General features: G+C 45.8%; 1 pseudogene across 1 annotated transcript; it reads left to right on the top strand.

Moving 5' to 3' along the window:
- LOC146184681 (uncharacterized) lies at positions 1-23364 on the top strand (annotated as a pseudogene). Its single transcript, XR_014708582.1, has 9 exons — positions 1-123; positions 5363-5564; positions 8664-8767; positions 9666-9874; positions 11937-12113; positions 18280-18550; positions 19818-19961; positions 20816-21085; positions 23200-23364. The product of XR_014708582.1 is annotated as an uncharacterized LOC146184681 (transcript).
- Positions 23365-25506: the final 2142 nt, after the last annotated feature.

Raw genomic sequence — 25506 nt, 5'->3', positions numbered from 1 at the left:
ATGAGGGCCCGAATCGAAGATGGCATCGTCTATTCACCTTACCCCGAAGTCGAAATGCTTAATTGCTCTTTTTACGAGGCATTCAAATAGGCTACGCTCGCTAACCCTGACAAAGTTGTTATGGTGACTCGTGCTGTGCAAAGGGCTACGGCGCGCAACAGTTTGTTCTTAAGAACTTCTTCCTGCTCGTCCGCCCTATCCATGGACGAAATGCAACAGCCTGTGAAAGTTACATTTTACCTAGTTTTTTTAATATTGCATTTTTATGACTTCTGGCAGCCAATGAACCGAAGGTCGCACAGACTGCAGCGTTGCGAAACTGTTTACAGATACAGGAACAGGCGCAAGGCAAGGTGTATTTAGCTTTGCGTTGTCTATCGTTATTTATACGTAGTGCGAACAATAAAGGGGTAAAATAAGTTAAGCTAGGGCCATACTTAATTCAGCGGATAAAATTTATCTTTGCCCTCTCCAAGACTGAAAAATTTCGCTTCTGGTTTGGATTCATCCGCAAAGTTTGGTGGTGGCTCGCTGTCAATCTTCTCGCTCACTGAAGGTGTGAAGATGTGGACAGGCATGTCGTTATATTTCGTGCTCGCTGCTCATTTTGTGGCCTATGTAGAGGCACTAACGAAAAAATCGAAGGTCTTTTTCTGCATCCACCGGTCGTGTAAAAGCTTTGAACTGGCTGTTCCTCGATCCAAAAGAACCAGTTAAAGGAGGAACATCTTTCTCTCCAATGCTGATTTAGTCATCCGCGTTTACGTTTTTGACGTCGCCGAAAATAAACGCAGAGAACAATGCAAAGGTGCGGACAGAAGTAAACGGAGCACTGAGCACAAGAAAAGAACTTGAAAAAACGGCGGTTCAGCGCTGCCTAGCAGAGCCGGCCGAAAGCATAAAATTGGCACGCGCATCTTCACGCCCTCAGCGGCACGACCCTCCCATTGCTCATTTTTCTTTGCATTCAGCCAGCGTCAATGCAGTGCTGATATGATATGATTGTCACACTCCGTAGTGAGAGCGAGAATTTTGGAATGCGCGGACAGTCGCCTGGATACAGCAGCGCCTTCGGGTGTGGCGCTACATTTAGGCCGCGTAGTTTGAGACAGCTGTGGGCATGCTTCAGCTGATGTTGCCCACGTGTTTCCAGTAGGACTCAATCGCATCTCGCTACCGACCAAACTTGCTAGAAATACTCGACGTGCCGCCGATGTTTCATGTTCGTTCGATGAAGTTACTTTTTATTTTCGCCTTGCTCTAACGAGGCGTCGACGAAGCAGGAACGAATGCATCATGTGTGCCCTCCCTGCAACACACTGATTCTGCAATGAATGCAATGAATTCTTTTACAGTCAGTGAGCTTAATATGAGAAGAAATCACCGCTCCCGGTATTTTTACTGTGAGAACAATAAAAGTAAAAAATTGGGTATATGTGTGAAACCTCCTCATTTGACCTTTTGTAAGTGATGCTGGGAACTACTGTTCATGATCTGAGTTGCAGTCGAGTGAAACTTGTCTGATGTATGGTTTAATTGGCGTTATATGCATTAGTATTTCCCCCTCCCAAATTAGACTGTTTTTGCCATGCGCAATATTGTGTTTATTTGGAGTTATATACACTGGTGTTGCAAGCCCCCAAATTGGACTTTGCCGATCTCCAGAAGTGATATTGCCCAAATTGTGAATTGAACCAACCACGCCCAAAACCGTTGAGCCCACTCCCTAAATAGACTTAGTCCACGCCCAAAATTTACTGAGTCACTCAGCCGCGAGGTGCCCAATGACACGACAGATAATGTTTGCAAAGCAACAGAGTGACAGCACATGTCTAGAAGTACGAGCCCTGGTTTTTGGCAAAGAAAGTAGCGTCGGGTACGAGTCACTGAGCCGCGAGGTGCACAACACTATGGCACAATATTTTTCAAACGTCACAGAATGACGGCGCAAGTCTCGCAGCTGACGTTATCATGAGCGGGAAATAAGGTTGTTTCAGCGGTGGCTTGCAGGAGCAAGGCGAAGATAAATGGGAACTATTGAAGAGAAAAAAACGAAAATACAGTAGCAGGTTTAGTGTTTTGAGTGCGTTCGGTGGCCAGCGGGAGGCAAATAGATCCGAAAGGCAACGAAAGTTGAAAATACGATGGGACATCGCGATGGAAACGCGCCTACAGCTGAGACGAAGCAGCTTATATGTATAGCACCGCCCCTACGGGCTGTGTCGTATCCAGCCGGTGATCTGAGCATTTCGATATGACCGCTCGCTGCAAAGGGCACGGTCAGCCGATCATATCATTAGTGGTACGTCGGCGTCGGCCGAATGCAGGGCAAATGGAGCACCCCCTCACGCCGCGTGAGGGCGTGCATATGCGCACGGCAATTTTTTGCCAGACGGTGCTTATTCGCAGTTTTTTCTTGGCTGGGCATGCCAATAGTTTTGCCGCGTATATTTTCTTACACAGAAACTACGATTTTCGTGGAACATTTGCCCTCGCCCCTCAAACTCTATCTTTCCCTTTCTCACCCTCACCGCCTCTACCCTCCCTCACCCTCACAAATTTTTCAGCGCCAATCCTCCCTCACCTCATCTAGTAAAATCCTTACGAGGGTGAGGACACCCTCATGAGGCTTCACCCTCGGGAGGATGCCCATGTCTGGTCCTAAGTCGATATACTCGCCTGCCCCTTCCAGGACGTCGCTACCTATTGTGAGCTGCTTTTCCTTCCCGAGGCTGTTGAACATTACCTTAGGCGTCTACATATTGATTTTCATGCCTACCTTTCTGCTATTCCTGTCTAGGAATAGCAGAAGTGGACCGGTACCAGAAGTAGACATGGAAAAACACTAACGGCGATGCTAAAAATAAAATATACTTCATACTGTGTTCTAACCTCGTCGTTAGGCAGGGTGTAGAGGTACTCGGAAAAGTACAATGCAGTGACCAGATGATGGTAAGGTCTCGAATTAGTTTAGATCTGAAGAGGGAGCGGGACAGATTAGTAAGAAAGAAGTCCATCAAAGTAATTGCAGTAAGGGGAAGGGCAGAGGAAGGGCAGAAGAATTCAGATCTCGCTACAGAACAGGTACTTAGCTTTAACCGAGGATGATGACCTTAGAGCAGAAGCAATGAACAATAATTTCAGAGATATCATTACCGAGTCCGCGGCAGACGTGGACGGTAGAATAGCTAGAGAGAATACCGGTAAACTGTCTAAGGAGACGAAAGATTTGGTTAGTAACAACAAAGGATGAAAGACAGGATATAACTGGCAGCTATATCAGAGCTAATCAATAAGCGTAACGTGGCCGACATACGGAAGTATAACAGAAAAAATCGAGCATACTCTACAAACGGGGGCAGCCTAAGGCCGCAAAGAGAAAATTGGGCATAGCAAGAACCAGATGTATGCTCTAAGGGACAAGGTGGGCGATGTAATCACGAATATGGACAGGATAAAGTCAAAGTAGCTAAGGAGTTCTATACGGATCTATATAGTAGTCGAAGTAGCCAGGACAATAATGAAATAGATAGAAGTGAAAAGCAGTCAGACGTCCTGCCAGTGACGAAGGACGAGGTTAAGAAAGCTTTAGAAACTATGGAAAGAGAGAAAGCATCTGGGGAGGATCAAGTAATTACAGATTTGTTGAAGGACTGAGGGGATATCGCGCTAGGAAATCTGACCACCCTGTATAGGCAATGCCTGGTGTCCTCGACGGTACCGGCGTCATAGAAGAACGCTGACATCTTGATTCATAACAAAAGGAGCGCTATGGAATTAAAAAATTAAAGAACAATCTCTTTTTATCTGGTATTTATAGGGTATTTACTAAAGTAATTGCTACAGAATCAGGACAATCTTAGACTTCAATCAAGCAAAAGATCAAGCCGGTTTTCGGAAAGGGTACTCTAGTATTTGTCATATCCATATTATCACCCAGGTGATAGAAAAATGCTCGGAATATAACCAGTCATGTTTGCATGACTATAATGCCTTAATGACATTCCATAATCACTAGTCACATATTCATATCCCGCATACAATCCAGGATTCATATAAGAAGCTAATACCGAATCCAGGCATGATTTATTTGCTATAATGCAAAAATGAAAATGCATAATGACCTGCAACATTAGTCATATCCCGAATTCAAGTCATAGCCAACAATATAATCCAGAATCCACATAAAAAGCAACCAAAGTAAACGTAAGACGCCCCACTGTGCGCTTCTGCATTACTGCGCGTAAGGAGACTGAAGTGCACCCCTTGAAATTTTTCGCTAGGCCGACAGCCCCACATTTCCCGACCAAGCGTGGCAGAGACGTGGCCTTGTGGTAGAGCGTCCGCCTCGCGTTCGGGAGGTACCAGGTTCGATCCCTTGTACCGCTGGGTACCCACCGGCTTTTCAATGGGTATAAGTTTCCCCCGGCCTGGTGCTCGGCTCTTTAGGGTGAAATGTTTGGGAAAGGGGTCGTAGGTCTCAAATAGTTGATCCGATGTGGCAGTGATCAGTTCCGCCATCGGACCACAATAAGTCCGCCTTGTGCGGCAAAAGCCCATTATGTGGCCTTTTGCTGCTTTTTTCTGTCAACCCGGCCTTTGCAGGCCATTAGTTGTTCGAAACTTTAAGCCCTCGAAGGAGCACAGCAGGGTTAGCAGAGCCTCTTCAAACCAACACCCCTGAGAGAGCCGGGCCGGGGGACACTGGTACCCAATTTTACCGATGGGTGTCCGGCGGCGGGTTTCGAACTGACGACCTCCCGCAGCCGCGACGGGCGCCCAAACCATTTTCTATAATGTTGTCGCATTAAATCTTTTTCCTTAAATGAATAGCGCTAGTGAACACCGCTACTTGTTATAAGTAATCAGTGTCTATGGCTTGAATAAAGCGCACATGCTGGGTTTTCAGTGGTGGTATAGCGGTGCTTGGTACTTGTATCGTTTTCCTTCTATTTGATTATCACAACGTGGCCGTAGCAGCAGCCTATTGGTTTGAACATTCTCCTGATATGCCGGGGTAGAGGATGATGTTCACAGTGTCGCCTGTTGCCCACCTGCATCTACAAACTGGGCCATGGTCCTCCTTGGCTACAGATTCATTTGCACCACTACAATTCGTCAGTATAGCCGCACTCGCCATAGCGAAAAATTTGTATGAAAATACTTGGCCCTATTTCTTTTTTTAAACACCGCAGTTCTTTACATCCGTTAAGCCATCCCCCTCCCCTTGTTGCCATCCTTCCCAAGAACTGATCATGAAACCTCCCGTTTCATAAGTCACCCCGTTTTAAATTACCGACCTTCAGTACGCTGTTAAACTAGTTATCGAAGACTAGTGGCTCGGTCCATGCCTCTGACGCAGATAGAAGACGACGACGCCCTCACCCTGAGTGAGTTCCATGCCCGAGTGCGACGCTACGCGGCTGGCTTCCAGCAGCGCGGATTGCGGCCTGGTTACCGCGTGTGCGTCCACATTGGCAACAGCATCGACAACTTCGTCGCCATGTGGGGCTGCGTCGTGGCCGGCGCGAGCATCGTCTTTGTAAGGACGTCTCTTACCGCACGTACTTTCTGGATGTCTTTAACTCTTTATTGCCCAATGTCGAGAATCAATTCTGTAACTTTTGTACGCTATGTGTGCCCATTCATGAAAGGAACGTGCGTGCCAAATTTGATGTAAACATGTTCTGAGTAGCTAGCGCGTTCCGATTGAAATGTTTGATACATTCCTGACCTAAAGCTTTATAATGAAAAAGGGCCCACTTAGGTGAGACTTCCAACCAGTGCTGAATTCCTCGTCTCGCGTTTACTGACACGTGCGTGAAAATTACGCAGGATAACATACATCCCCTTATATTTTCTTGTTAAAACCAGCATGCTCCAAAAAAACAGCATCCCGCTGATGTTGAGTGACTACAGGAAATCTGAGTGAGTGGAGCAAACTAACGAGGACTTGTAGGCGGCCCGCAGAACCGGGTATAATACTCCCCTTCGAAACTGTCGAGGTTTGAAAGCGGCAGGCTGACGGGGGACTTCGCTGTCATGTTCGTGCTTTTTTTTTTTGCGACGGCACATGCCGCATTAGTCCATGTATGGTGCTCTATGCTGTGATTCCTACTAGCTGCATGGTGGTATCTGCAGCATGGAATTGCTTGCGCATGTAGTATTTGTTCTCTATCAAGCAATAAAAAAAGCTTAAACAGAAAAATTGGCTACAAGTTGGGGATCCAGCGTCCGCAGTCGGTCGCCACGTACAACATCACTATTCCATTCTTCGATTTGGTTTGTTCCGTACTACGGCCTTCGTTCAGTCAGCATTAGGGACCGTAGTGCACTGCAGACACCACGGAGCAGTCACTCCGCTCTCTCGCTTCACACTTTCTGTTTGTGCTGTTTGTCATATACAGCTTCATGCTCTCAATAACACATGGTATGGAAGAGATATCCACCCCCCCCCCTTCCTCCGTTATTGATTCTCACCCTCCTTGCTATGTTCTTCACAATAGCCTCCCGTTTTCTGGAGGTCCTGATGAAGATCTATTCTTAAACAGCACCCTCTGTCTGGAGGAGCAGGCCGCCATGTTTCCAGCCTTCGCGTACCTCCCTTGCCAAGGTCTTTCGAAAGTATGCTATGATGTCCACGCTGTCACATCACTTACGCCCGTGATAGTTTGGTCAGACTATGGCTGCCTATCTTGAAGCGGACTTTAAGCCAAGAAGTATTCCACTAGGATCGACCCTTCGTTACCTTTCACTGCATTAGGTACCTTAATGATTTCTCTTTTAGCACGCCTCAAAAGCGCCTGCAATTCTACACACCTCATGGGACTCGCTTTGCCAGTTTTAAGCAGCTGGCATCATCGCAAAACTCATGGACTCGTCCGCCGGCTGCTGCAGCTGCCTTGCGGGAAAGTGTTTTGAGAAGCACACTGACGGCAGAGAAGACAGCATAGACGCAGCTTCATAATCGCAGGCTGTAGGCGGTCCTAGCTTATCAGGCGCACCGTTTTGAAATCAGTACTCTTGCATTTAACGATATATATTGGTTCGCCACTCAGTGCCGAAAATTGGACTCGCAAAACATGCTTTGCAGTTTGAATGCCATGTCTTCCTGAATGCTACCGACTAACGCCACCTGTCAGCTGCTAGTAGCAAATTGTGCCCAGTTCAATACCTATATTTTCTATTGTAATTGAGTGAAAACGATAAAGAGAGGTCAAACGTAGGGATATTCATTTTATAGTGATAGCGTTAACGTCTTAGCGCTTCAAGATCTAAATCGTATTCCACGCTCGCGTACACTTACTCGGACGGCCACTGCAAATCAATGAGGTAAATAAAACGTCAACATTTTTTTGAAAGCATTACATGCCTCATTCCATATGCCACGTAATGGCGCTTAGATATCCCGGGCTTTAAACATTCTCTAAACCGCTTCTTTAAACATTCAAGCATTGAACTAACGACATCCTGTTCTCTCATATGGGAGTTAGTATTGCCCTTCCTACTCCATCCTTGCCTCGTCTGTTCAGTTCGCTAAATATTCTTCTAAGCTGGGGTTCCAGTTATTGAGACCAAACACCTGCGAGAGCAACCGCTTGCCACTTCTCGGAACGTAACCATCACACGGAAGGTAAGCGACGATAGGTGTTGGATGAATTCCGAACTAAGTGAGAAGTTTTAGCTTTGTATTTGATATCTAAATAGAAATATTGCTATGCTGTTGATGCGGCCATCATATCGGACATCTGCAATTTAGGCGCCGTAAGAGACTCATTTTTCCGCTTTTATATGGTTGCTGCACTGCGTTCTTCACTTTCTTTATCGTGATCAGCTGAACGACACAAAGTAGCCTACTCCTTAGTGCACTTTGTAAATACACCTAATAAAATAAACTTGTATAACGCAGCGAAATTCATTGCCTCAGCCTTACCAAGCGCTATCCAGGGTGAGAAGATATTAGGGAACCGTCATATGTACTATCGGGCACAAACGTTTCCAGGACGCATCATCAGGAATCGTAGGCAATATCTCTATTGTTAGCCGGTGTCAGGAGACAAGAATGAACAATCTCAGAGTCGGACTCGCATGTTGTGATATTAGCTAGTGAAGTCAAAAGATGGGCGAAGAATGTGGCATTTGTACGCCAAATTTTCTCTTCTCGTGACTGGAAACTGTAGTCCCAATAGTACTTCCTTTTACGCATTTCACAGCAATATTTCGAAAGAAATTCGTGAATCAGCAATTCTGAATTAAAAAAGAAAAAGTTGTCACTGAGTCTCTGTGCTTTGTTTTTTTTTTTTTTTCGCTCCAATAAACTGAGTTCAGTTTCTCAAAAAGTGATTTTTTTAAATGAAATGACGAAACTTCATACACGAAGTGTTTCGTACCAATGGCAAGCGATAGATGTGTGAAGTATACTGAAACCGTATTAGCTTTACACAGGTACAACTTGAGTAATATAGGCAAGGAATGGAGATACTGTGTCGCTGCACGCACACGTTGGGCAGTTATTTTTTGTCCACAGTAGGAACCTTCGATTGGTGTCCTGTGCTGGATTCTGCAGAATCCAGCAGAATGTGCTATATTATAGGGAACTCTAATCATCATGTGCCAAGCATAGCATCTTCATCTTTTATGGACGGTCCATGTCAAATGTGCAGGAGAGCAGCGCTACCAGATCACAGACAGTGACAGCACGCACCTTGTAGTAGAACCAGCCCCGGCCGAAAAAGCTGCCGAAGCATCTGCTGATTTGCCGCTACAGGTGAGACTGTGCACAGCGTCGTTTAGCAAAACCGCCGAAGCACAACTAAGTTCGAAGCTCTTGCCATTCAGAATTAAAGCATCTCGCCCACAGCGATTAGATGGGACCAACTTGAAATGACGCCTAAAGTAAGCTTGACAAAAGCGCGCGTGTTTCTCAGGCAAATTCAGAAATGTTATTTTCATCGCTGAAACGTCCCAGACCATTTCTCTATGCTCTGTGTAAGGGGTAGTAACATTGTGTTGCTAACAATGGGCATTTTAAGGGCGCGGCTCTGCGCACAAAGAACTCAAAGCTTGTTGAGATACCGTATTACGGTCAGTAGTGACAGCTTTCATTCGCGTAAATACAACACTCTTCACATTACAACTGGGTGGCTTTTTCGTATTACCCAGCACGCGGTGGTAATATAATTATTATATTTGCCTCATTTGGCCTCTTAGCCTTCAAAATAATTCAGCATAAATTATGACAGCATCTATAAGAGATAGAAAACCTTTGCTCAATCTCGCTGTATTGCGATTGATTGACAAAGCAGTTATTAAGCCCTGTCAAGCAGTGGCTTATCCAAAAGGCTGCATGGTGTTCTTTTTATTTTATTCCCAAACATGATACGGTGGCTGGAATAATGACATTTCTAAGGTTCAGTTCGATCCCTACAAAACAGTATCTACTGATTTATGACACACTTATCAGGCCTAAGTGCGTAATTACAATTCTTCAAATCTCAAATAACCGATTTTTTGAAACGTATACACTGATTTACTACGCTTTTAAGCGCATTGGCAGGGCATTCACTCTGTTTAGAGATGCCAAACTATTTTAATATGCCTCTTGCGACAGTCCCACTTCTAGAAATATGTTGTTAACACGTACGTTTCTGCTTTTTTTACGTTAGGGCCGTTTCACTGTGGGCTCCACCCCCGCAGAAGCTTTCGTGTCAACGGGACCCTTTTCCACCATCGACGAAGCCACCTTGGAAGAGACGTCCGTGCAGGACCCACGAGAGTGCGTCCCGGCCATCATCTACACGTCGGGATCCACAGGATTACCCAAGGACGTCGAGCTGACCCACCACGGCTTCATAGCAAGCATCAGAATATCAAGGTACTTTGGGAGACAATTTTTTGCAACAGTTATTCTCGACAGATGATTTCATGCCCTCTTCTTTAGTGTACAAAGAGGCACTGCATCACCTGTAACCTGTTTGGCTGTAACCTTCTGCCAAATTTTCTCTTCTTCAAATAATCCCAGGAAAATGATAAATGCTGCTTTTCCCTTCATGGCATTGTATGCAGTGATTGGTCAGGGTCATGGTCATAAATATTTGCTTGGTTTTCGCGGTAGTGGATTCATGTCTGTATTCGAAATTGTCATCTGTGATCATGAGGTCGAGTGTCAAGTGTCTCCAGACACCGATTTTGTACACCACGCCGGGGTGGCGCAGTGGTTAGGGTGCTCGACTACTGTGCACAAAGATGTGAATTCCGACCGCGGCGGCCGCTTTTCGATGAAGGCGTAAAGCAAGGCGTCCTGCATGTGCTGTGCGATGTCAGTGCAAGTTAAAGAATCCCAGGTGGTCGAAATTTCCGGAGACCCATCACTATACGCTGTCTCTCATAGCTTGAGTTGCTTTGGGACGTTAAACCCCACAAACCAAACCAAACCAAACCGATTTTGCGTCTAATTCTTTGAAACTGTACTGATCGAAGCCTTATTCAGACATGTTTGCTGCCTGAAAACCTCTTGACAGAGAAAGTGCATGGGGTGCTTCACAAAGTAGGCGGGTTTCCTTTCCCAAGGCATTATTTACTTTAAAGCGCTGCGCGGTCGGCTTCAGTGCCTGAGCAAGTCATAATCGCCAGCTCTGCCAGCTTTTTAGCATTGTAGACTTGGTCGTGTATACAGGGTTTTTCAAATCTCATATCAGAGCAAGGATAAAATTGCTCAGAACAAATCGCTCTAATTCAGCCGTGCAGCATAGCAGTTCGGTGACACGCGGTTTAAAGCCATCCTTGTTGAAAGAGGCGATGGTCCTAAAAGAGAAAAGAGGGCGTGTGGGGCGGGGGGCGGGGGGGGGGGGGGGTATGCAGAGACGTGGTTGTGAAGGATGCTGCTATATAAAATACTTTGAGTGAATTTGTATACGAATTGCTAGGAATTATTCGGCGATTGCGATGGTGGCTGGTGCAACGGACCGAAAGCCGGAGACGGGAAAGCGCTTTCGCCTTTGTTACGAACGTTTCTTGCAAAGACGGGGGTTATCACGCATTTGCCGCATAACACTAATTCCCGTGCATGGTAGCCGGGCTTGTACGTTCGTCTTCGTTTCCATGACCCTGCGTCCCTCTGCACGTACTGCTCAGCACGTCCCTCTCGCTACTGCAGATCCTTGGACGGCGTGTCAACCTGCCCAAACCTGAGCGAGTGGCGCGCTTTTCCCTCGAACGGCACAGAGCTACAGCACTTGCTGCGGCGTTGGTGGAGCGGACATAATGGCGGGGGCGCGCCTTCCTTAAAAAGGACCAGTCGCAGGGTCACGCAGTGGCTGCGACAAGAAACGGGCGGTTACGCAGCTGTGTTGAGCAAGCAAAAAGCTAGATCATTTTGTGAGGGAAATTTCTGGTTTATTTTTTTTTTTTTTGCCTAGTCCGTGCGAGTGCTCGCCTTTTTGCACATGCGCAGTTTATGTGAGCGTACGGATTTGCATATGGGGGAAAAGGGGGGGGGGGGGAAGGTCATACAATTGTTTTTTTTTGTGATATCACGCTAAGAACTACCGCTATAAAATATCTAATCAGAACTTGTCCCCCCGCCGTGGTGGTGCAGTGGCTAGCGCACTCAGCTACTGTACCCAAGGATGCGGGATCTGATCCCGGCCGCGGCGGCCGCTTTTCGATGGAAGCGAAAACCAAGGCGTCCGTGTGTTGTGCGATGTCGCTGCATGTTAAAGAACCCAGATGGTTGAAATTTCAGGAGCCCTCCACTGCAGCGTCTCTCATAGCCTGAGTCTCTTTGGGAGGTTAAATCCCACAAACCAAACCAGAACTAATTACATCGAGACTTCAGCTTCTTTAGGCTCAAAAATATGAAGGGTCGGTTAATACGGCCTTTCCTGTAGGGGTCACCAGCAGGGTAATTATGGGCTGCGTGACTTTTCCTGTTGCAGGTGGTCCTTTCCTTGGGATGAGTCTGACGTAGTGCTTCTGCCTACACCTATCGCACACGGTAGCGGCCTCCTGTCCGTCACTATGAACGTGCTTCTGGGCACAACCAGCGTTATAGTTCCGCCGAGTCAGAGCCTGTCGGAAGTCTCCAAGGTGATAAACAAGCACAAGGTAACCGAGCTCATTTGTAATACCTTTTCAGTTCTATTAAGTAGAGCGGAGGGTCAAGACAGTAACATTGTTAAAGAGTCAAGCAGGCGGCAGATTACGCTTCGCTCTCATTCTGAAAGCGCTCACAATACCATTTTCTATTAGTCAGCCCTGACCAGCGAACAGGATTTAATCGGGCCCACATTCAGTAATTAAGCAACACATAGCCCTTCATTCCAATTTCTCTTCCCACGTGAAGGGAAGCCAGCCAGAGCATGTCTGTCCGTATATCTGTATCTGCTATATAATATATAGAGTCTCTAAGTCTATATATGCAGTGTACAGGGGTTCCTAGTTGCCTTTCGCCAAAGATTTATGTTTAAAAATTCAGTTGCCAAGTGTCTCGCGCGCAACATGCAGCTTTTTGGTTTTGGACTTACGTTCAGTTATTTTTCTAAGTTCCCAAATAATGGCTTTCACTGTAAGTGGGTTTTGTAATGCTGGAGAGCACCCTAAAAAACCCATTCCATTATTCGCAATAAGAGAAACCTCACTTTTATCATTTTTTTTTTTTTTACCGAGCTCGAAAGAATAAATCCTGCGGAATACTAAAAGGCATGTGACTTGCGCATTCCCACGCCACGATTGTGGTGCTCTCAAAAGTGGTTTGAGAGAACGAAATCAGCTTCAGCCGTGGTTCCACAGCCCTGTTGAGGCGGCAAGCCAATATGTCTGCGATGGATTTTTCACTTGCCAGTCAGGTTGCAGCGAGCACGGCGAGCTGGCTATGTATAACAGAAATGTCATTACAAATATATTGGAAAGCGATGAAAACAGTTCAAGCGATATTTAGGAACGTTCGAACTATAAACCAAGTAAACGTACTGTGTATTTTTCACCTTCTTTCTTCCTAAAAAAAATAACTTTTTATCAGGATATCCTCCGTTCATGGGCGTAAACTATACTTGTGAAGTGTATATCAGAATGTGAAATAAGCTTCAGTAAGCCCCTGACGGCGCATATATGGAGAAAAAATACGAAGGTATATATTTTTGCTTAAACGCCAGAATGATTTTCATCAAGCTACTCGCATAATGAACGTTTCCGCTTCAATACGAAAACCTTGTTCAAGGCTATCGTATGATTCTTCAAATCAAGCCAGTGATCTACGTGTTAACTTTTTTTTACCCAATTTACTGCCCTACTAGAGGAGACTTAATCGAATCTTACGTTTCTTTACCATAAATATTAACAAGCATGTTGCTCAGTGTCGTGACGCTGGGACTAAGTTGACCCGGCCTTCACTTGGTAGCGTGCAGAGACTCCGGGCTGATGAAGGATTGAATCTTCGAAGTTGGTAAAATATATACAAGCAGGTTTAATGGCACTTTGAGAAAACTTATTATACATGAAAAAAAAGGGTATATTAGCAAAATGGCAAGCGTTAAGAGTTCATAGCGAGAAGCGTCTGGATGAGCCGCTTACCCAGGGCTCAGAGCGTCATTTCGTGCTCTGCAACGTCCTTAAATCCCCTTATGTCCAGCCCCTCTCTGAATATGCTGACCAATCAGTTCCAGGGCACACCCCTCAGATCTCGGCAATCAATCGATCACATCACTGCACTGATGGTCTGATGCACTGACTGGTCCAGTTTTGTTTCGTCGAGCGTGGTCACTTGTTGGCGGGTAGAGCTTGGGAACGGCGAGGAGGTAAATTTCGTTTCTTCTGCAAAGATTCGCTATGTTGGTTCCGGCAAGTGGATTTCCTTCTCAGAAACTCAAGTGTACGTGCGCGCCACGAATACTGCTCCCAGCATTGTCCCTTTCCGGTAATTTCAACTCTTTCCTGCATTTTCGGGAAATCCTCTAATGGCCGTAATCATCATGCTACTTTCTTCTCCTGTACGTCAGCGGACGTGTCACTCCGATCGTCTCCTTTGGACAATAGGCATTCCCCACTCGACAATAGCGCCTCTCGACGGGAAGGATGAACAGTTGAACAAAAGCACTTCCGGCTATTTCTCACAGGGCGACGTGTCTGTATTTTTATTGACGTTCCCTTGACAGGGCTAACTTGGCAGTTGCAGGGTCACGACAAAGCAAAGAATGCTCACACAAAAAGATTCATGGAAACTGGCTCACTTAGAGCCCTTGCACCAACAGCACATATCAATACTATGCCCACAGGCGAACAATAGTGCGTGCAAGCGCGGACACATGCACGGTCATAACATCGGATAGATTGAAGTATTCTGTAGTTCTCGCGTGAATAACGGCTGAAGCATGTCGGAAGGAAAGGGGCTCGCTGGGCTGATATATAGGGTAGGTGGGTGCGACTACATCCGAAAGAGGTTGTTTTTCATATCTTACCAGGCTTTCACCGAAATGGATAATAATTTTAACTGCTTCTATCGCCCAGCTCTAAGGTGCGTTTACTAATACGAATCTCTAGATCTGGTTTAGTTAGAGTTTAACATGGTAAAGTGGCGTCCGCTATCATCATTATGATCATCATCATCAGCCGGACTGTACTCACTGCAGGGTGAAGGCATCTTCCCTATTTCTCTAATTAGCCTGGTCCTATGCTAGCTGCGTCCACTTAACCCCTGCGAATGTTTTAACCTCATCCACCCACCTAATTTTCTGTCACCCTCTGCTACTCTTTCCTTCCCTTGGAATCCAATTTGTTACCCTAAGCGACCATCGGTTGTCCTCCCTTCGCAATACATGTCATTCCCATGTCCATTTCTTCGTCATGATTTCCACTAGAATGTCTGCAACTTGAGTTATTTCTCTGACCCACTCTGCACGCTTATCTCTTAACGTTACACCTGCAATTTTGCGCTCCATTGCCCCATGCGTTGTCCTCAACTTAAGTAGAACCCTTTTCGTTATCCTCTGCGTTTAAGCCCCATAGGTGAGTACCGGTAATATGCAACTGTCATATACCTTCTTCTTGAGCGATACTGGCCCGCTGCTAGTCATAATCTGCGAATCCTTGCCAAATGCGCTCCATCTCAATCTTATTCTCCTAGTTATTTCCCTTTCATGATCCGGATCTTCAGTTTCTACACGTCCTAACTAGAAAATTTCACCTACGACTTCCAGTGCTTCTCTACCTATTGCAAACTGCTGTTTCTTCCTTAGGCCGTTGAACATTATCTTAGTTTTCTGCATAGTGATATTTAGGTCTACTTTTCTGCTTTTCCTGTCTATAGGTTATCAATCGTTTTTTAAAATTCATCTCCTGAGTTATTCAGCAAGGCAATATCATCAACTAATCGCAGGTTACTGAGGTATTCTTCATCCACCTTTACCCCATCTTTTTCTATTCCAAGTCATTGAGTGTTTCCTATAAGCAAGCTGTGAACAGTACTGGGGAGCGCATGTCTCCTTGCCTAACAGCTTTCTTTATGGGATTTTTTTTTTCTTTATGCAGAACAATGGCTGCTGTGCAGCCGCTATATATATATATATATATATGAAGGCAAGAAACCAACAGTCGGCGAGGCCAAGGAAAGCATTGGGGATTATGTTTTATGTATTTTTTTATTTTTACTTGAATAATCACAGAAATGAGTAATATAATCTTCTTAGGGGAAAGATAATTAAACACAAAGTAGAAGAAAGAACAACGTGCCGATTGTGGGGACGGAACCCACGACCTCCGAATATCGCTTCCGGTGCTCTTCCAACTGAGCTACATCGGCCGCTGTCCCCCCTGCTACTTTCTCGGGTATTAATGTTGTCTGTATACGAACCTTGAGAGTGTTCACCAGCCCCACCCTCAACCATATCGGTGGACGTGGAACATCCTGTGTTACCGCCAGCGTCACGTAGAACGTGATCAAGAGCGAGGGCGAAAGCTGTGCTAGAACCCTTTTACGCTACCTATGGCTTCAAGACTGCCAGAACCGAGACCCCCGTAAGCTACAAGCAGATAAATGAAGGGGAAATGAGGGTGCTCGTTATAATACGCCTCGCCGACTGTTGGTTTCTTTCCTTCATAAGGGGAAATGAGGGTGCTCGTTATAATACATGAAGGAAAGAAACCAACAGTCGGCGAGGCGTATATATATATATATATATATATATATATATATATATATATATATATATATACCCTCCGGTGCTTTCACATACGGCTCGTCTACACCCTAATTTCGCAATGCCTGCATGACTGCCGATATTTGTACTGAGTCAAATTCCTTTTCGTAATCAATGAATGCTATGTGTAAGGGCTGGCTACATTCTGAGCATTTTTCTATCACCAGGTTGATGGTATGTTATATGATCTATTGGTGTGTAATTTTTCAAGTCCTTAGCGTGCCCTTGCGTATGAATTAAGATAATGTTAGCATTCTTCCATGATTCCGGTACCGTCGATGACACCAGGCATTGCGTGTACAGAGTGGCCTTTCATAGCACGATATCTCCCCAGCCCTTCAACAAATATTTAGTTACCTGGGCCTACCCAGCTGCTTTCCTTTCTTAACCTCGTCCTTCGGCACTGGCGGAACGTTTGACTGCTCTTCACTACTTCCAACCTCATCCGAATTGTCCTCATTACTTCGGCTACTGTATAATCAGTATAGAACTTCTCGGCTATTTTGACTATCTGGTCCATATTCGTAATGACATTGCCCGCTGTGTCCTTTAGCGCATACATTTCATTTTTGCCTATGCCTACTTTCCTCTTCACCGCTTTAAGGCTGCCGCCGTTCTTTAGAGCATGCTCGATTTTGTCCATATTATACTTCCTTATTTCGAACGCTTTGCACCTATTGATTACCTTTGTTAGCTCTGCCAATTCTATCCGGTCTGTTGGGTTGGGGGCTTTTATGCTATGGCGCTTCTTAACCAAATCTTTCCTCCGTCTAGATAAATTAACGGTATCCTCTCTAACTGTCCAACCCCTTACTTCTACCGCACACTCAGTAATGATATCTCTGAAGGTATCGTTCATCGCTTCTACATTAAGGTCGTCATCTTCGGTTAAAGCTGAATATCTGTTCTGTAGCGGGATCCTGAATTGTTCTGCCTTTTCTCTCATGGCTAATTCGTTGATGAACTTCTTCATTACTAATCTGTTTAGTTTCCTTTTCAAATATCAACTGATTCAAGACCTTACCATCTTGTGGTCACTGCATTGCACATTTTCGATTACCTTTACATCCTGCATAATGACATAATACCAGGCTTAAGTCGGTATGAAGTCGGTTTCATTTTTATTCTCCGCGTTAGGGCTTTACCATGTTCACTTTCGGTTCTTCCGTTTGCTGAAGAAGGTATTCATAATAATTAAGTTAATGAGCTCTGCAAACTCAACTAGTAACTCCCCTTTGCTATTTTAGAACCCATGCCATAGTCGCCCACTGCCTGGTCTCCGGCCTGCTTTTTCCCTACCTTGGCACTGAAGTCGCCTATTAGTACAGTATACTTCGTTCTGACCTTCCCCATTGCCACTTATACATCGTCGTAGAAGCTTTCGACTGCCTGGTCATCATTCACTATGGCGTCGGCTATAAGGGACGCCATAGTGAAGGGCTCCGAATATTTCGACCACCTGTGTTTCTTTGACATGCCCTGACATCGCACAGAACACGATCGCCTTGTTTTTAGCCTCCATCGAAAAGTGGTCACCGCTGCCGAGATTTGACCTCGCCTCCTTAGGTTCAGCAGTCACGCGCTGTACCCGCTGAGCCACCGCGGCAGGTCGTACTAGTATTTATGTGCCTCCTGTTTTGCGCCATACGCCGGCCCGTTCAGTAAGTGGGCCCCAAGTGCTCGTCCTCCAAACATTTTTCTCACTTTTTTTATGAAACAGTTATGGACACGGGGCTAAGAAGAACAGCGCCTTGTTTGTCTTTTCCTTCTTCTCAGTCCCATGTGCATGCGCTATTTTATAAGAAAATGCATAACCAACTCGCCCAAACTGCCGTTCTACAACTTTTTTTTCACTACAGCCCCCTGTTGTCACAAGCATCGTTCTGCTTTCACTACTGGCGGCCGTTTCTGAGTTGATCTTCTCGGGCTGAATAATTCATTGCAGCATGCAGTTTGAGCTACGCGAAAATGAAGGCGCACAAAATACAATGCACATGCGTCACATGCTCTTCCTGAGTCGCGTCCTCTCATTCTGAACACTGCTCCAGTAGGACAGAAAAGCGATTCGCTAACCTCCAACCGGTCGCAGGTGACGGCTGCTGTCCTGGCATCTGCACACCCTGGCGGACGAAATGCGGCGCACGGGCCAGCGGCTGCGGGGGCTCAGACGCGTGGGCACCGGGGGCCGTCCGCTCTCCCAAAAGCAGTACGACGAGATTCGCGCGGCTTTCGGCGAGGATCTTCAATGTCTGGCAAATGTGTACGCCATGACCGAGGCCACGGGGCTCTTGTGTTCGCCATCGTGGGAGCAGGCGATCGGTGCTGACATGAGCTTGCCTACTCCCGCAACGCAACTGAAGGTGATGTATAATACTCTTGGGTGCTGAAGTATTCAGTTTCCGGTTGATTTCAGCGTTAGATATTCATCTTCAAACACTTCCGAGCTCGTCGCTCAATTAGGTCCGAGATGAACGTGAGGTACAATGAGCGTATGGTATTCTTTTTTTACACGAGATAGGCATCCCATTAGCGTATATATGTATATAGTGCGCATTGCAATCGGCATGAGCGGTATAGACAAAAGCACAGACTCAGTTGACCGGCTCTGCTGAAAGGTCTCGCGATTTCGCCGAGTCACACCGACTGCAGGATCAGCGATGCAGGGACTAGGTAGCATGATTACTTTCTGTCGAGTTCGTCCTGTCTGCGATGTTCTCGAGTGACAGGTTTGCGAATTTACGGCGTGAGCACCTTGTCGCAAAATTAATTTGGGGCTGCCACTTGTGCTTGTCCTTCATCAGGCTTCCGATATTTGAGCATTACTGTAAACACAGTTACGGGCATCCACGCCTGGCCACAAGGGCAGACGTCCTAACATTATGTTCTTTTGGACACTGTAGTTGCTACACTTTTCACCTAACGACCACTTTCCGCTTCTCTAGTCAGTATTTCATATTTTTTTGCAGAAATGCTACCCACCGAAAACTAACTTCGAAATATTAGTTATCCAATTTCCCTTTTGTCGATTTCTTTTTGATCTGCATCTACTCGAGCTTCGAATTCCCACTGCCACTAGATTCGGCTGCTCGTCGCCATGTATTACAGGTGATGAAATGAATCGAAAAATATGAGTGCATAAGCATCAGTGGCCGCATGCGGTATAGGGCATTTTACTTCCTTATTCGATTATTCCGCCATCGTTCTTTGTCTATCGCTAAATTGAGGACGTTTTGCCTCGACGATCACTCATGTCTTAAAACATACTTCTGAAATTGAAGCAAACCAACAGGCGACATACTTGAAACCCTATGCGCAAGTTGTACGTGCACGAAAAACTTTGCTTATATGACAGTATTGGTACGATCAGCCATCCAGTGAAAGTGTAGCACCACGCCTTTTAGGAAAGTCAAACGGAAGCCAGCTAATTCGCGGTTGAAAGCGCATATGCAACAGGCGGTCTGCCCCTGCCACAAGACCATGCTCCGGAATTAGGTGCCGAGCTCTGGTGTTCTGAGTGCAGGCCAACGGCAATGCGCCGATGGGTAGGTATCGAAGAGATGAGATTGTGTCGTTATGCACCGGCTGCGAAACCCACGCGGCCCTAAGGAGCATTTGCCATCTCTTCAGATTGTGGACAGGGAGACGGGCACGAGGCTTGGTCCCAACGCAGACGGGCGAGATCCGCTTCCGTGCGCCGACGGTGATGAAAGGCTACTACAAGCGGCCAAAGGAGACGGCCGACTTCTTCGACAGAAGGCTGGTGCAAGTCAGGTACGTGCTAGCGCTTAATCAATAAGAACACGCGGTGACTGTTACATCACCATTGACGAAAACATATAGACGATTTCCTCATAAATGTTACTGTGGTGACGTTATCTCGTTCGCTACAGATAATGTAGAAGCAGGCTGACCAACTATCCCGTAAGGTATAGCGGTGTAAGGCCACACTTTTTCCCCTAAAATTTATTTGTTTGCTTTATGCTATGTGTTATATTGTGTCGGCTTTTAAAGTTCAATAGCGAGTCCAGCTATGAGGGATGTCGTATTGGAGGGCTTTGTATTCATTTTGACCACCTAGATATCTCTAACTTACACTAAAGCAGTTCGGCACACGGGCGCCATTTTGCGATTCGCCTCCATCGAAGCGCGACCGTCACTGCCGCGTTCCAGTAGCCCAGCGCTTAATCGCTGGGCCGCCATAGCGAGTAATTCTTTAGATAAACGTGCGCAGAATGAAAACGTTGGCCGGAAAAAAAGGGCACGCTGTATAACAAGGCCCAACCACGAATCTGAAGGGAAGATTCTGTATTCCTCGGCTGTCGTTTAGTGATGTTGCTGGCATTTTTTACGAACAAAAGCGGTGAGCAGAAATACGCTCGCTAGTTACTACGTGTGCAGTCAAACATCCCAATTTCTTACTTAAATCGGAGCCTGTGACGAAAGCTTCTTTCTCAGTAAATAGTAAACTTTTATTTTTTTTTACTTTTTGCCCTTCCTTTACAATCGTAGTCCTTCATTTTCTTCAGTCTCTCAAAATTGCACAGCGAAATTGTGTCAGCTCATTAATCGCACTATCTATGCCACGCGTGTTTTAAGGTGACCTTTTTATTTGCGTTGTTTTTCAGGTGACGCTTTATACTACGACGAAGATGGACGCCTCTACTTCGTTGAGCGCTTCAAGGAGATGATCAAGTGCATGGACAACCATGTGGTGCGGGCTGAGCTCGAGCATGTCTTGTTGCGGGAATACGCGCAGGACGTGGTCGACATTTGCGTTGTCGGAATCGCGAACCTCAAGTACGGAGAGGCTCCCGCCGCTGCTGTCGTGCTGCGCAACCAGCTCTCGCAGGAGGAGCTTGCCGATCTAGTCAAGAGAATCAAGGCCACTGTGGCAGGTGCGTAGGGTGCAACTCATGGTCGTTCTTGCTTCCCGGGGAAGAGGAAAATTTCGCTCAACTTCATAACTCTACAAATTATGTCGAGTATGCCAATACAACGTATACAATGAACATGTATACAATGACTATAACCTTTCCACTTAATGGTTTACACAGAGAGCATCGTTAGTACTAGCATACCCGGCACAAATAAACCATATGTTGCTTTATTGTTTGCGACGCGACTTTAACGTTTTTGTTATTCGTCGTCGTTACGTTCCCAGATAACGTAAGGGAAAGAGCCACAACCACTTCTCAGCGCGTGCTCGACACCCTCACTGCAGCAGGAGCCGAATGATAAATTCTCTCTTGTCCTTGCATGCTGGTGGCGGTAAGTGGTAGGTTTAATCGGGACTTCAGCGCAGTGATGGACAGTCCTATATTCTTTTTTTTTTTTGCTGCCTCTTTACTCTTGTTTATACTTCCGCGAGGCTTGCATTGTTTTGTGGCTTGTTAGTTTCACCGCATTGGATGAGCTATAAAGATCATGTGAGCGAACTGTTCTGCTCGTTAAATCAAATGCCGGTTTCTTTTGCGCAGTTGAATTGCATGTAATGTAAAGGCTGCTCAATATCATCGTAAGGGAGACCGAATTAACGCTCGGAGAGTGCGTTGCCATTGGTTCAAAACGCAAAAGTAGCGATCTGATAATTCGGTTTCTGCCTCTCGATCTAGTGTTCTTCTAACAATGAATTTGACTACATTGTACCGCGCTGCTTTCCCAGGTTTCTCTTTACCCTAGCAGGTATACCCTCTAAATAATCCATGACGGTGTCACGCACAGCCCTAGAATATGTGATTTCTAATGTAAAGACCGATAAAGGAGCCAGTCGCTCCACTTAAAGCAGTTTTGAAGTCATAGTTTGAGACACTATGTGCGTGCGCGACCATGTACCTCATGACAGCATTTGGCGTTTAGAGTTGCAAGCATATAATTACGCAACCACTCCCTCCGCGTCGCCCAAACCATCGTCTTCAAGTCCCAGTATACCTCACCATAGTCCTGAAGACTATAAGCGCAAGAAGCAACATCTAAAGTCACCACTTATTTTCTTAAAAAATATTCCTAACTTTCTGCAAGCCTAATTGTTTACGACACCAGGAACATCATTACACGACACCAAGAACAAAAACCCGAATTAGATTTCGGCCTCGGCGGTCGCGCTTAGATTGAACCCAAACGCAAGGTTTACTGTGAGGTGTCTTTACATTTTAAAGAGTCTGATGTGGTCGAAAAAATCCGAAACCGCCAACTCGGCGTCACTAATAGGCTCTGATAGGCAGATCTTATCAATGTTAATCTGACAGGCTGACTCGCTTGGCGCAATGGATTGACAAATGGGTTCCTTCGCAGTAAAATTTAGTTGACCGATTGCGCCGCCTACCCATGTGGTTTCAAATGTTCCTTGTTCTTATCCTAACCACACTAGCGCACTGAAAACGTCAAGTAAAATCTTTCAAAATACCCTTAATCATTTTTGTCAGTTGCTCGACTTTCTATCTTAGCCACGTAATCATAAAGCTTCAAGCTTCATCAGCAATTGCTGAACTCTTTTGAACGCCCGTGAATCACCGGCGTTTAAAATCAAGCTATGGTAGTTCGTTCAACATGCGTGCTTTGCTGAGGGTATATTTCCCAGAAACATTATTTCTGTCGCCTTATCCACAATCGCAATGTCTGAAAGTTTTAATTGTTAGGAATATTAACCATATGGTATAATACATTATGCAGAAAAGCTAACCATGCTGGAGACAACCCATCTTATATTGGGTGTTAAGAATGATATTGAATTCGTTTCTGTGCCGATATAATTAATACGCAACTGCATAATACGCTGTTTTAGTAACCTCAACGGACTGCATTTAAACAATAGTACTGTTAGTTTACGCTCACTTCTGCAATTCATCAACGCGATCAGTATGGAAGTCTTGTTTAACGTGTGAAATTAATCAAAGCCTTCTAAATGCGTTTTCGTGCAGCGCTCGTGAGGAAATAATGCTGCGGGGATGAGGAGCTATTGTTACCCTTTCCTGAATGTGTGACCATTATATACTTCCTTTTTTTTTTTCAGAGAACTTCACTGTGCACAAGCAGCTCTACGGCGGCGTCTTCTTCGTGGACTCGATACCGAAAACGGAATCCGGAAAGACGAACCGTACCGCTGTGCTTCAGAAATGTATAACGTAGCGTTGTGTTAATTTACAGCACAACTATTCCTCGCCATGATATGCCGGCGTTTGTGGACACTCTATGCAGCGCTGGAAGAATAAATATTGTGCACTGTGTGTTGCAACAAATTACAAGGGATGCAGAGAGCAGGCAGCTAATAATGTCAAGGAAGATTCGACTAAATCCAAACAAAGGGCAATGACGAACGGACTGTACGGCTACGGCACAATGAAAGAGTGGTGCGCTGTTATGGATGCGCTTCAGTCAGGCAACACGGCTTAGCCATGTATGCGACCTGTTACGTGATGACAATGATATCAAATTATATCAACGCAGATTGTAGGCGAAATCAGAGCAACAATATGAAACAAAAAATAGAAACACGGCATTCATCTATAGTGGAAATGTACGCTCTCGGTGCATTACCGTTAACTCGTGCGTTCGCCGTAGCCGCATTACTTCTCAAGGGCATGATGCGTGAAAGTAGATCAGAGGCAGGTTACATCAACACAACTAGTCGATCGCCTACCGGATTTTACAGTGACGAAAAAACGCATTGACGTAAAGGAACAAATGATACATGAATATGGTCGATACCTTCTTCCACGTTGTGTTTGTCGTTGCTGCAGGCCATTACTCCGCGTAGTGCTCGATGAAATCAAGGGATGAACAAATATAAAGGCAGAGCATCGTTGCGGCCACTGTCCAAGAACAGAGCACTAGAATAGGCAGACCCTATCGGTTAGCGGGATAAGGTTATAGCAGGGTGTGAGTGAGTATGTCCAGAACGAAAGCCGCATCTGTCGCCCTTCAAGCGCGGCATTTTCCGCACACGCACTCGCACCCCCGTATTCCCCTGTCCTGAAAATCAATAGGGTCCGCCTATCCTAAAGCACGCTATTTCCATCAGTGGGCTTGGGTCAAAATCTCTTGTACACGGTATAGAGGTCATCTTTCGCCACTGTATTTCGGATACTTACAAAAAACACTGCTTCCTTACTTCTGAAGATGTCCACGAAGAGTAGCGGTTTCTGAAGGCAACACCAAGCCACAGGCAACATTGCGAAGTTAGTTCACGTCTTACTAGGGCGCGTGGAAGTCGAAGCTTTAAGTCAGAATCCAGGGATTGTAGACGTTGGTTCGAAGCCTGACCATAATTTCGCTAAACAAATGTATCTCCCGCGTTAGTGTTCGAAACCTATACTCGATGCGTTCGTTCGTGCAAAGGGCATAATACATCCGCGTGATGTTTGCTTCTGCAAATGCCGTTGTATGCAGGCCGCTGCGTTCTCTCGATTGATGGTTTATTGATGTAGCTGACGGATTTTCGCGCCGTAGCTCCCCCGAGCTACGACGAAGAGCTTTTTGTAAGCACTGGGTACATTCGAGTTTCCAGTCTCGGACTACTTGCTGACATTTCTCGGCTTCCGCTCTGACAGGAAGCAGTATACGGGTCACACGACCCTGCAAGTTCCCTCCTTAATTCGCTTTCAGGAGACAATTCCAACCACTAGTCACACGGCAGCAGTTATTTCGCAGTGGCGCCACATGCTCGTTAACCCTTTGGCGTGCGTGTGCTACTTTTAAGATAACAGAGGTGCGGGATCGATGCTTTTCGCGAACGAATTGCGACTTGTCTGATTTTGAATCGTTCTACAGAACTCAGTTTGACAGGGTTTACTTGCCGTTGCATATCGCGAAGTTCTTCCAAGGGCCCAGCTCACTGCCATCGAAAGCAGACGAGAGCGTCTGAAAAACGTTTACAAGCATTAGCTGCTCCACAGCAATTCGCTTGCGACGCATTCATACCTGCGCGTTGAAAATATCACGAAACAGTTGTACAACGCTTTGGACTCTTCCGTGTATAGTGAAATTCAAGACAAGAAAGCGAAGGTGCAGGAATACGAAAAGCACTATAAATTCTATCGATGTCTAACTCAATATGGCCACCGGCCCGTGAGCTGTACTTGTGCGCGAAGCATCTGGGCTTTCCGAAAAAAAATCGAACGCCGGACCCATGTTAGCATGTAGGGACTGCCTGGAACTGAAAATTGAACGTACGCAGTGAAGCGCTGCTTTTGAGGCGAGAAAATTTATCTTTGAGGGGAACTTCAAGATAGATGCAATCAAAGGCGGCCGAAGTGTGGCAAATTCTGCATCTGTCGACGAAGTTTTGTGGGCTGTCATAACTCTCAGGACTGGTGTCATT

The sequence above is a fragment of the Amblyomma maculatum genome, chromosome 7, assembly GCF_055883805.1.
Source record: "Amblyomma maculatum isolate TAMU_Amacu chromosome 7, ASM5588380v1, whole genome shotgun sequence".
Taxonomy (NCBI): Eukaryota; Metazoa; Arthropoda; class Arachnida; order Ixodida; family Ixodidae; genus Amblyomma; species Amblyomma maculatum.
This window is presented reverse-complemented; position numbering and strand designations above follow the sequence as displayed.